Genomic DNA, 12,177 nt, shown 5'->3' with positions numbered 1-12,177 from the left:
TACAAAAATATATGTATATGTGACATAAGAATATGGAATCATTTTTATTAGAGTTTTTAATAAGATTAACGATTGCTATTACTTATTTCAGTTTCATTGTTTTAAGTGATTCTTAACTTTACCTATATTTACATCATGCTCTTCTTTAAAGTTATTAAAGTCTTGTGTAATAGTTTGTTGGAAGTATTTTGTATTATTATTATTTACTTTATTTTACAAAGCATTCGGTTATCAATGAAAAGGAGTTTCCAAATGTTAACGTGTTTTCAGATGTAGAAAACAAGTCAAATATGAGTAGACATTTTGTTTAATAGAACAAAAGAGGTCTGGAAATGCATGTCTGATGATAAGAGAACGCTATGTGCTTGGCTCGGGTTTTCTCATAGAGTCTGACAATCTCCTTGACAACCAAATGCAAACCGGGGAGCAGTTGAGGCATCATCCTCATGCAGACCCATGTGTATGTGGCTTTGCCCTGTGAGGCTATCGGCTTCAGAAAATGCGCTTGTCTCATACTAAACAGATGCGCATATTTTGCCTAGGTGATTTATACAGGCAGAATGGATACAGAACAAGTTTCTGGGTTCATTCAAACCCTGACTGACCTAGCATGGGGCAGATTTATTATAAAAATAAATTCTGAATTAATGACAATAATTAAAGATGTCTGTGCAGTCTATTATTATTATTATTATTATTATTATTATTATTATTATTATTATTATTATTTTAACATTATCACATGATGTTTTTTTTTTTTAAGATCATGATTTCATGTATTTGGTGTAATGGCATATGTTGACATGCTTTAATGTTCAAAAAACACATTATTTTTCAAATACTGTACATTATTGCAGGTCCTCTATGCCCAGCTTCTCTCAAACACTTAGTTTTCTATAAAGTACCTCCTTCTGACAAGCTCAGTCTGCTCTGATTGGCCAACTGACCCAGTGCATTGTGATTGGCAGAACACCGAAAACACTCATCTGAAATATTATGCCCTTTTCCATAATCGTGAGCTTCTTCTTTCAAAATAAATATAAAGAACTTTAATGATGTCCTTAGTTTTACCATCAGTTCAAGCCTGAAAGGGGAACAGAGTGGCGTAACAGACACCGTGATGAAGCTCGTATGTGTTTGCAGTACACAATCCGCAGATGGTTAAGACAGCTGACTCCACTCCGCATTTGAACGGTCAATAGCAAATACTTCAACAAATGACAAAACATTATTACAGTATCTGATTCAGAAGAGCCAGATCATCATAGAAAAGTCAGAAATACCTCTTCTCCTAGGTTCACGAAACGGTTGTCCATAAATGCATCGCTGTTCTGTTTTAAGTTATCTTAAAGATTCCTATATGCATCTACTTTTGGAAAGCCAAATAAAGTGCTTTTACTTTCGCCTAGATACAGACAGCATCTCCTTGACATGGCTGCTTCAACCCTTACCTGGTTACTGAAACAAGGCATTTTATGGGAGTTTTAACTTTGATAAAGAATATCTCTTTGGATTTGAGACTGTTGTCTTTGCAACTTTACAGATCTGCATTATGCACCAAGAACTTGTAACACTCCAAAGAGAAAGGAAAAATGTAAATCACATCATACGATGCATCAGATCTTGCTTCTGTTTTATTTGAATGTGTCCATATTTTTTCCCATTCCATTTATTGAGTAAGATAACAGTGTAATGCTAGAAAAAGTTGACCAGGTTTTTTAGAGGTGAGTGCGTGCCATGCGCTGGGAATGTCTCTTTCCTGGAATGACAACCGTGAAAAAGCTTGTCATCAAACAGTATTTACTCCCAGGCTTAAGTAGCATGTTATTAATTTGTAAAGCCTCCTCAGTGTGCTAGCGATAGGAGCTGTCCATGGTGCTGAAAAGTAATTAGAAAATGCAGTACTTACAGCTAGAACCACTCTTGTGCTGGATAAATTTCTTGTGCAAAATTAATGTAATAAATGTAGCATTACAAATATGTTTCTCATATCAACATAGATAAATGCAGGTATCTCACCACATTTTAGGAATAGATCACCCTAAAAATAAAATTTGCAGTAAATGTACTCACCCTCAGGCCATTCAAAATGTAGATGAGTTTGTTTCTTTATCAAAACAGGTTTTGAGAAATTTAGCATTACATCTCTTGTTCACCACTGGATCCTCTGCAGTGAATGGTTCTAAACAATGTCAGTGGATTGTGATGTGGGAGGACAACAAAAGGAAGGAAGTGTTACTTTGGATTGTGGACTTATATTTATACCAGAAGTGACAGTTTAAAGTAAAAGAGAGAAGAGAAAGAAAATAAAACCTTGCATCTAACAAAAACAAAATCATCTACATTTTATAGTATGTACATTGTTCTCAGTAATAAAAAGAAATTAATTGAATGCTCATGAATATAGAGATTATTGCAGCTTCTGGTTTTATTTTGCGCTAACACCATTTGGCACATGTAAGAATGGCTGGTTCAATAGGTCAGTCAAAACACTGTATTTATAAAGCATTAAACAGTGTGTGCTGCTTCCATAGCTTAATAGAAAAAAATGAGTATATTATGATAAGTGATGTCTATTAGCATTTCAGTGGCACGGTTCCTATGGCACGCCATTAAGTACAGATGCTCCCATGGCTCACATGTCCAAAAACCTCCATTAACAGTAGGAAGATGCAGAAACCCAAATTACTCATTTAAATAGCTCCTTGTTTACAGAGAAAATATCACACTCTCACAATGGCGGATATATCACTTAGATTTATTTTCATGACATTAAAGACTATTTGGGAGATAAAACATAAAACAATGGGCAAGGACTGATTCTAAAATGTTGGCAGATTTCAAGCATTTACACAAAAGTTTTATTGGGTTTATGAACTACAGTAGTTTTTTGAATTTATGATTTATCTTACCAATTCTGCTTCTGTCACTTTTCTAACTACTTTTTTTTCTCCTTTGTGCAATAATACATGTCCTCACATGTTGTTGTGTTGTAGCTTGTTAGCAGCAATAGAATATTTAGTTTTTGAACAAAGTATACAGTTAATACATGTTTAAATGTGTCATGCAGAATCAGAAACATTTGATTTAAAAATGTGCTCAACCTCAGGTTATAGATGAATTAGTTTTTTTCATCAGAACAGAAATTATATATCAGTTCACTGCAGAGGATCCATTGGTGATCAAGTGATTCAATTCTAAATTTCTCCAAGTTTGTTCCAATGAAGAAACAAACTCATCTAGATCTTGGATGAGCTGATGGCGAATAAATACCAAACAAATTTTTATTTTGGATAAAATATTAATTTAAGCCATTTTGCGGTTCAAAAAAGCGTGACTTTTAAAGCTGACCTTTAACCAAGTTAAATTAGACTCCTTGTTTCTCCCGCCACTGATGGACCACTAATTAGAAGCTGTTGTTTTCCTTTAAACACATGCTTAACAGACAGTATCCTAGGGCCTCATGTATAATTTGCTACATCACTTCTCATTCCTTTAAAGGTTAAATTAATTCTTCATCTGTGTAATGGTTCATTGCCCAAGAATCCTGATTGTAAAAGAGAACCCCATTAAATCGAAGCAACTGCTTACAATGATCTTTTTTCTGTGTTTCTCTAGCTTGCAGGTACTAATTCAGCGACAAAAAAGGCAATAATACATTGAATGCACATGCCAGAAAAACAATAAATACATCAGCAAAAGTATATTAGTTGTCCTTTCAGAATAACTGCTTGTCTATCAATAGAGAACCTCGATATGAGCACACATTCAACAACACGCTTTTAAAATTTCTGGTCGTTTTTCACACACAACCACATATTCATACGCATACACATAGCTGGTCTAAAGATGAGTGGAGGTTAGTGAGAGCCTCATACTGGGCTGTTCTGAGTGATTACCTCCGCATGGCTAACCCTCCAGACACCCCCTGGAAAGTCATTATTCATAAAAGAGTCACTTCTCGCATAACAGTTCTTGTATTGCATGTCTAATCAGTCACATTCTGATTTAAAATGCCCAATAGCGATTGTTTGGTAGTATGCTTCTTCCAAGTAATTTCTTTTCCTGAAACAGCAAGGTCTGATTTTTTTTTTACTTTATGTGAATGTGTGTATTCAGGATAATTTTTAAAATACAATTTTATTACAATATGTCCTATAATGTAATAGTCAAAGTCAAGTGTACTCTCATTTATAATACAACTCAGCATATCAAAATAAATGAATAAAATCTGAGTGAAAAATGCATATTTTCCTGATTCATTTAAAAGCACTTCCTATACCAGCAGTTATTATTGTACTTGTGACCAATTTGATAGCACAGCCATTACAGAAGCAAAAAGCCATATTTTATTCTAGTAATTGACATAATTACCTGAATGTACTAATTGTTTTTCCATTTTCAAAAAAAAAATAAAAATCAATTTTTATGTCTCTGTTTCCCCCATCGTCCAAAAGGAAGTAATCAAAAGGAGAGAGCTTGACGTAGAAAAACCAGTTCCTGCATCTTTTTGTTTGAGCTATCATTACAAGGATCACCATGGAAACAAATGACATTAAAATGTCAAAACAGAGCAAATTGAAAAATGTCCAGGCTGTTACAATCATGTTTGGTTGTTTACTAGCTGATATTTGACCATGTATAGCTAGATTGTTCTAACAATCTGTGATTATAATGACAATACGATGCTTTTTTATTGTAATTATGTTGACAACATCTCTTGCAGCACCAACGGAGATTTGTGCATACAAACAGATCTGTTACAGCGGTGTTACAATGATTATTAAGCATAAGGTCTGTTAATAGTGTGTTTTGGTATGTCAATACACAAATCTGAAGATATCCCTATCATTAATTTCATGCACTGACCATAAAGGAAATCATATAGTGTTAATCAGTATGAAATCCTCTCACAAATCTCCCAAGGGTGTAAAGTGTGCATGTGTGTGAATATCCCCATGCAAGAATGCTCTGGACCACAGCTTTACTCTCAAACAGACGTTCACCATTCATCAGCCTTGCTCTTTGATTGCCCCGTTGCCAAGGCAACCCTGTCGCCAGTCAATACTGGTTGGGGACTGCCAGTGAAGGTCTCCCCTAACACCTAGATGGGCTATAATTAAACTCCAATTAGACAGAGCGTCCACCGCTATTCTCGCCCATCGGCTTTTTGAACAAAGCGGTGGGCAGAGACGATCTCGGGAGTGTCTCAGCATGAGCACTCCAGCTGCACGTGTACATAATGGATGTGTTCAAACCCTGTTACACACCACATTAAACTAGTGACAGTCGCTCTGCACTGCTTCTGATCGGTTAATGGAAATATTTACAGAGGAAACTGGGAAATTTGCGGGAAACTGGCAATTTGCTGTTTTAAAACAGCTGTAAATGTGGCCAGCAGGTTGCAGGTTGAGACCTCCATGGAGTAGCTTAGCTTGAAGCTTAAAGGCAACACGATGGAAAAAAAGATGTCTGTGAGCAGTAACTTTCCAGTGACCCGCAGTCAGTGAGAATTTAAACCCTCATCCTCACAGCTTCATATCTTTGACTTGGAGGCAAACATTGCCATGTTTATTATGCTGAAGAAACAGCTTGTAAAAGTGATTGTTTATCTGCATTCTCACATAATTCTCTGTAGTGTCCTCAGATGACTCCGTGGAAACAATAATACGAATAATAAATCAGAGCTTTCTTATATTGTATATTTACACCAGAAGATTTTTAAATTAGTCTCTTATGCTCAAAAATACAGTAAATACAGTAACGTTGTAAAATATAAATGACAATATAGAATAATTGTTCTCTATATGTAAATAATCAAAATATAATTTATTAGTCTTTAGACTATTTTTTTGAACCTGTGATTTTTCCTTAATAAATACAAATTTTATTTGTATTTTATTAATTTTATTTTGAGTTTATTCAAAATAAAATAATAAATTACATTTTACAATATATATTAAAATAGAAAACTGTTTTTTTTAAACGTTATAGTATTTCACAAGAATACTACACTTTTTTATCAAATAAATGCAGTCATGATGTGCAGAAGAGACTTCTTAAAAAACATAAAATATCTTACTGATCTTACATCTGTACAGTATGTATATACTATCTATCTATCTATCTATCTATCTATCTATCTATCTATCTATCTATCTATCTATCTATCTATCCATCTATCCATCTATCTATCTGATGGATGGGTGGATGGATGGATGGATGGATGGGTGGATGGGTGGATGGATGGATGTATGGATAGTCTCCAAAGTTGCCGTGTAGTTATTATCCTCTCAGCATCTGATTTTTAAGAAAGGTAATCAAGAGTAATGATTCTTCCTGATTGTAGAGTGATCCTGGTCCCTATGAGTGGCAGCATGTCTTTGTAGATTTTGTATTATATTATCAGCATAATTTTATTTTTATTTTTATTTTTTTTACATTGTGGGTCAGTTGCTTACTGAATAATATGCCTTACAAAACCAATATAAGGAAAACAGCGTGCTTGCGAGGGTGATGTTACTTTGAACAGTTCCATAAACAAGAACGTAATAGTATACTTGACAGTTGATGTTTTGGTTTTTGACTCACCACGCAAATAGTTGAAAACAAACTGACGATAAAAAAAAAGTAACAGTTTTGTCTGCTAGCAGCACTGAATGCATCAGCGCTTTTGAACGGATTGTTTGACTGAATGATTCAATAAAAAGATCACTTTATTCATTCATTCATGAATCAGCTTTTTGAATGAATCTGTTGAATGAATGATTCACCTTTACAGACAGCCACCTACTGGCTTAATGACAAAACCTGCGGTTCATAAAAATGGTTAAAAATTTCACGCTGGTGTAGTTTATCACATGAACTATTCCTCTCTCTCATTTGACAACAAGAAAATGTCCAAATACTTTTTGTCTATATTTTGTGCTACAGGTCTATCGATTTAGCAGCTGAAACATTTTATTTGCTTTAAATGTTTGCTTGTGTTGCTTTTCTTTAGAAGAAATGGCACTTGGTTTGATTGCATTATATAAAGCAATGACATCAATACATTTTTAAGTCTTGAGTATGCGGCCAAGTGCTCTTTCAAGGATTTTTTATTTATTTATTTTTTATATTCTGTGAAAACGATATCTGACAGAAGCATTCATCTGAAACATTGAGACATTTGGTCAAGCGTGGCTGTATAACAGAGAATTGTAATGCTTTTACAGTGCAAGTCGTGACTAGCAAATCCATGCCTCTTAAAACCTTCACTCAGCGCCAGTTTATAGGGTGAAAATATTTTCATTCATTTTCCACTGATACCAACCCACCACCAGATCCACTAAGAGAGTCCAAATAGCTTTGCTTCAATAGAGGCTTATGAGAGCAGGTCTGTGACAGAGAGGTGCGTGTTATTTATGGTGGTTCTGAGACTGTTTAAAAGTTATCTCTACACCTTATGTAATCAGGTAAACTGGATTATGTAAGAGCACCTTATATAAGATCACAGGACAGGAGTGAATGATAGCTACGGGGAAGATGTCCTGTGAATGAACAGCGGATAACAGATGATCAGGATTAGGGATGTTTTGATCTCATTGTTCTGCTGTGCATCCTACTTGAAAACACTGATGCTGCTTTCCACACAGGCTTAAGAAATTTATAGAGTCCAGTCATTCGCGGTCCATCTTCCTCATATTCTGGACAGATGAAACAGTAGGTTCAACAGGTAGTCATTTTAATAATCTATTAGAACATGTGAGAAACCAAACTGGGCAAACCTAGGCAAATAGTCAAACAAAGATGGCATCTACATCTGCAGCATCTACATTCAATACTGGACAAAGACTAATGGAACAGACTGGACTATAAGTACAGAAGCTAATGAAGATAATTAACAACACACACCTGAAAATGACACAATCAAACACAGACGACAAACTAGGTCACAGAGCACATAGGGAATGAAAACACAACTATGTCCAATGGGTTGTGACATTACTATACAGCAAATACAGATTCTTTTCACAGATGTTTATGTGATATCATGGATTTTAGGACATTTAGAACACCATATTGACTGATCAAAGCCAGCCATGTATGCATTTTATAATTTGCAATTAATTTGTAATTTAGAAATATTCACAGTATCCATGTGTTCTATTTGAATTCTGTTTCACCTGATTGTCAACCAAGAAAATGTAATTTTATTACATTTTCATGGATTCCGAAGCCATAATGTGTTTTTTAAAAGCCTGTGCAAAATCATTAAAATCATTCAGCATTCAGTGTGCGCTTGTCGTTAGACTGGAGCCTTTCTCTTTTTATGCATGTAATGTATTGCGCTGCTTCTCCGTGGGTGATCTGTGACCAGAATAACCTGGCAGCAGCTGTACATGTTCCACCACAGCCCTTTATGTGCTCGCTGTACAGCTTCACATAAGCTGTTGTGGTGATCGATGGCTGGAAGGATGTCTGTATCTGGATGGCAGGAGGTCACCAAAACAACATCACTGCCAAGTCAGACTGAGCGGCACAACAGCACAAAATCAATACAAAAAAATTATAGGTACATTGCAGATTGAACCAATAGCTCAGCTAGTTCTCAAGTTCTTATCCCTTGCTGAGATAGAATGTAAAAAGAAATAAAATTTGGATCTGATATTTATCCCACGGTGTTCAGCTGTCACACTTTCTCTAAACTCACGTCCAGTCAGATCTGAAGGTTGCTGCTGACAGGAGATAAATGGACCAGGCTTTTAATTTACAGACAATGTCAGTCAGAAAATGTCTGGGACAGGACGCTCTCACCCTGCGCTTCTCCTCGCTGCTGGTATTGTGAACACAGAGCATGAGAACACTGATAGAAACAGCTTGTTCATTCGGAAACAGCACATACTGAAGGAAAGAGACCTTGAACATGCGCAAGGAACATAACATTCTCAATGAACACATAAGGTGATAATGTGTATCTACTACAGCAAGGAAAACCAGAACCCATGTATACTGATGTTTAATAATAATTCTGATGTTTAATAATCATAATGAAATTGAATTAGTATCCAGTATCTAACCAATAACTGTAATATTTGCATACTAAATTGCAGCTGGTCTTGTTTATAGCATTTATTTGCGTTGTCTTACTATTGCAAGCAAACTGTAATACTCTTGCAAAATTACTTGAGAAGCTTGTGTGACCTCTGAAGTCATGTTTTGATCTTCTGCTGGTAAAATGTATTTTCGCTATACTGTAAATGTTTGGTACACAAATGAAAGTCGCAACTTCTTGCGTTTCCATTCATGTTCCTTTTGTTCCTCATGTGGCAAACTGTTTATTGCCAGCTTTTTGAAGCCTCGTTTCTAGCATTTCCTTCATGGAGCTCTTCAATCGAAGTGGGCAACATTATAAGCTTAAAAAAATCAATGCTGTGTAATCTAAGTGGTTTCTAGTAAAAAAACAGAGATAAGATGTTAAAACTCCAATTAAGTGAAAATCGATATAAAACATGGTACCTTAAGAGATAGATCATGATATGCACAGGTGAGATATTACTGCCTCTTATAAAAGTTAAAAGCATTCAGTGCAGCATCTCTGCATGAAAGCAATATGAATTGGAGCTGGTGAAAAGAGGCCTGCTGTGAGAACTGATTGGAACCTGATACGGTGGGAGTCCTAACTTCACCTCCGGCATGGGGGAGGTTCTGCGTTTAGGAGAGCATTCTGAGCAAAAGCAAAAGTGTGTGTCGACTGAGCACTGCGGACTTGAAAAAGGCAGCCAGCATGACATCAGTAATGGCTCCTGATAGCTGCTCCAAATAAGAGTTTAGCATTGTGTGTTTGCTCTCTTTCCTCTAGTGACAGTGAGAGTCTCACTGGTTTAATTGGACCCTTTAGTCGATTAGAGGATACTCAAGAGCTTGACTCTCAGCATAACATGTTAAAACCCACAACAAATCTTGTTAACAGACAAATTAATTACTCAAAGTATTTAAAAACTGTTTTTGTTTTTGTAAACTACACTGATTGATTTTGTTCTTTCATAGTCCTCTGATGTTTTTTGAAGTGTCAGTCATGGTTTTCTGAGCTTTGGATCAGCTCTGTGAATCATTATGGTGATGTAGTTTGAATTTCATGAGCTCTTGTCTCATCCACTCCAAGGCTGCATTGTTTATGAATTTCTCCAACATATAAAGCGGTTATCATATTTGGGTCATGGAACATGCTGGAAATGGCAAAGATTGTGAGTCAGAGAACTGTTATATGCATTATAATATGCCTGTGTTTATGAGAGCTGACCTGGTTTCACAGCTTTAATATGTGAATATTTGTATTATGTGCTCAATAAAAGGGGGTTTCATAGAATGGCATTTTTTGGTTCCCTAAAGAACCTGTTGAGTGAACAGTTCTTAAAAGAGCCATTTTTCTTTTTGTGGAAAACACTTTAATTAAAGAAACCTTTGCCATTAAAAAGAAACATTTGTGCAATGCAAAGGACCCATCAATATTAAAAATTCACGAGCCTTGTTTGACACAACATCCCATTTTAAAAGAGATTATACTCAGTATACTCAGCACATGATGATGAATAGCCTTATTTTTCAGATATCTGCCATAACTTTAGTACATTTAAGTGCTTAACAGCTAATAGAGTTTCTTTAGGGAAGGCCAAAGTTTTGCTTAGCATGAACTGATGCCCAAAAAGCATTTTTCTCAAATGATGATGGCAATTCACAATCAGCCATGCAGTCTGCTAAAAGAAAAAAAAAAAACTATAGTAAATTGAATTTTTTCATTAGATTCTAATAGAGGTTTTACCAGTGCCCATCTTTTATGAGGGGCTGGAAACCAGAAATGATTTCTGTGATTACATTTATTTATTTATTTAACAAATGCTGTTATCCAAAGCGGCTTAAAATTGATTAATACAACAAGTGATTCTTCATAAAAAGGCAAATAAGCACAGTGCTCATAAAACAAAGTTTTAGACATCATTCAGATTAGTATAAACTAGACAGGGAGGGATTAAGGAAAATTGAAAGCAAGCTATTTATAAATCAAGGACAGCTTTTATGTATGTATATATATATATGTATGTATTCATAAATGTTTGTAAATTGTTGCATATAATTCAGAAGTAGGAGTAGGTTTGAATGATAAGGTCCAGGATTTTTCTGAAATTACATACAGTATCATATGCTATGCCATAATGGGATATCAGCAGCAATTCTTATTAATTATGTCAGTGTGCCACTAGTAATGTTAAGACCCTTCCGTTAATCACATTGTAACATTGTGGTCAAGAGAAACCCTCTCCATGGCTGAAGTGTAAAAGATTATGAGGGTGGGAAATGGAGCTAAAAATAAATTGAGAGGAAGCTCTCTCGTGTTCTTGCTCATATACCTCTATTCGGTGTGTCAAATCTTTTATTTTAGCAGTGCCAGAAAGTTATCTGATTTATCCACAGTGTGAAATTACCCTCTCAAAGCCGACATAATGTCAAGAGCTGCTGAGCACACACTTGAGCCCAGAGAGAGAAAACCTAAACCTGTGTGGCACTAGCTGGATAGCAGCTACAGAGATTCTCAGCCATTTGTTGTTTAAAAGTTCCACTTTTTGTTAAAAATATGGAAATGCAGTAATGATGCTTCCAAAGTGTAGATTTTACACGCAGTTCAGAAAATGCTCCATTTGCTAAGCCACTTAAACAATACTTTAAAATCTATGAATGCCATAGTATTGGATAACTGAACATAAAAGTGTGGCATTTGTTTAAATAAAGTATCACTTTGAGGCAAAATAATTTGTTTTGTTGTAAAGTTGTAAAACAATAGAACAGTGTTACCCAAACTTTCATTCAAAGGAATAATCACACTGTACTCCATTAACCAAAAACGTTTACTTGTGTGCGTGTGTGCAATGAGCTCTTTTCATTTGGCTTGTGTTGGCTTGGTTGCATATTATTTTCTTTATTTGTTAACATGCCAAGTGTAGTAGAGTCTTTCTTTCCATCTGTCAGCCTCCTCCTGAGTTCCTCACATAATTGAATCAAACCTGTTTTGCATGCATCAACAACCTGCATGAGCAGTCTTTGTCCTGGCTTTTGGCTACCCTCTAATATTCAAAACAGTGGCGGTGACCCATAGCCAGATGTTATTCATTACAGCCAAGCAGAAAATTGCCTCTTTTCAAG

This window comes from Carassius auratus, chromosome 4 (genome assembly GCF_003368295.1).
Source record: "Carassius auratus strain Wakin chromosome 4, ASM336829v1, whole genome shotgun sequence".
NCBI lineage: Eukaryota > Metazoa > Chordata > Actinopteri > Cypriniformes > Cyprinidae > Carassius > Carassius auratus.
Note: the sequence above shows the minus strand (reverse complement) of the source record.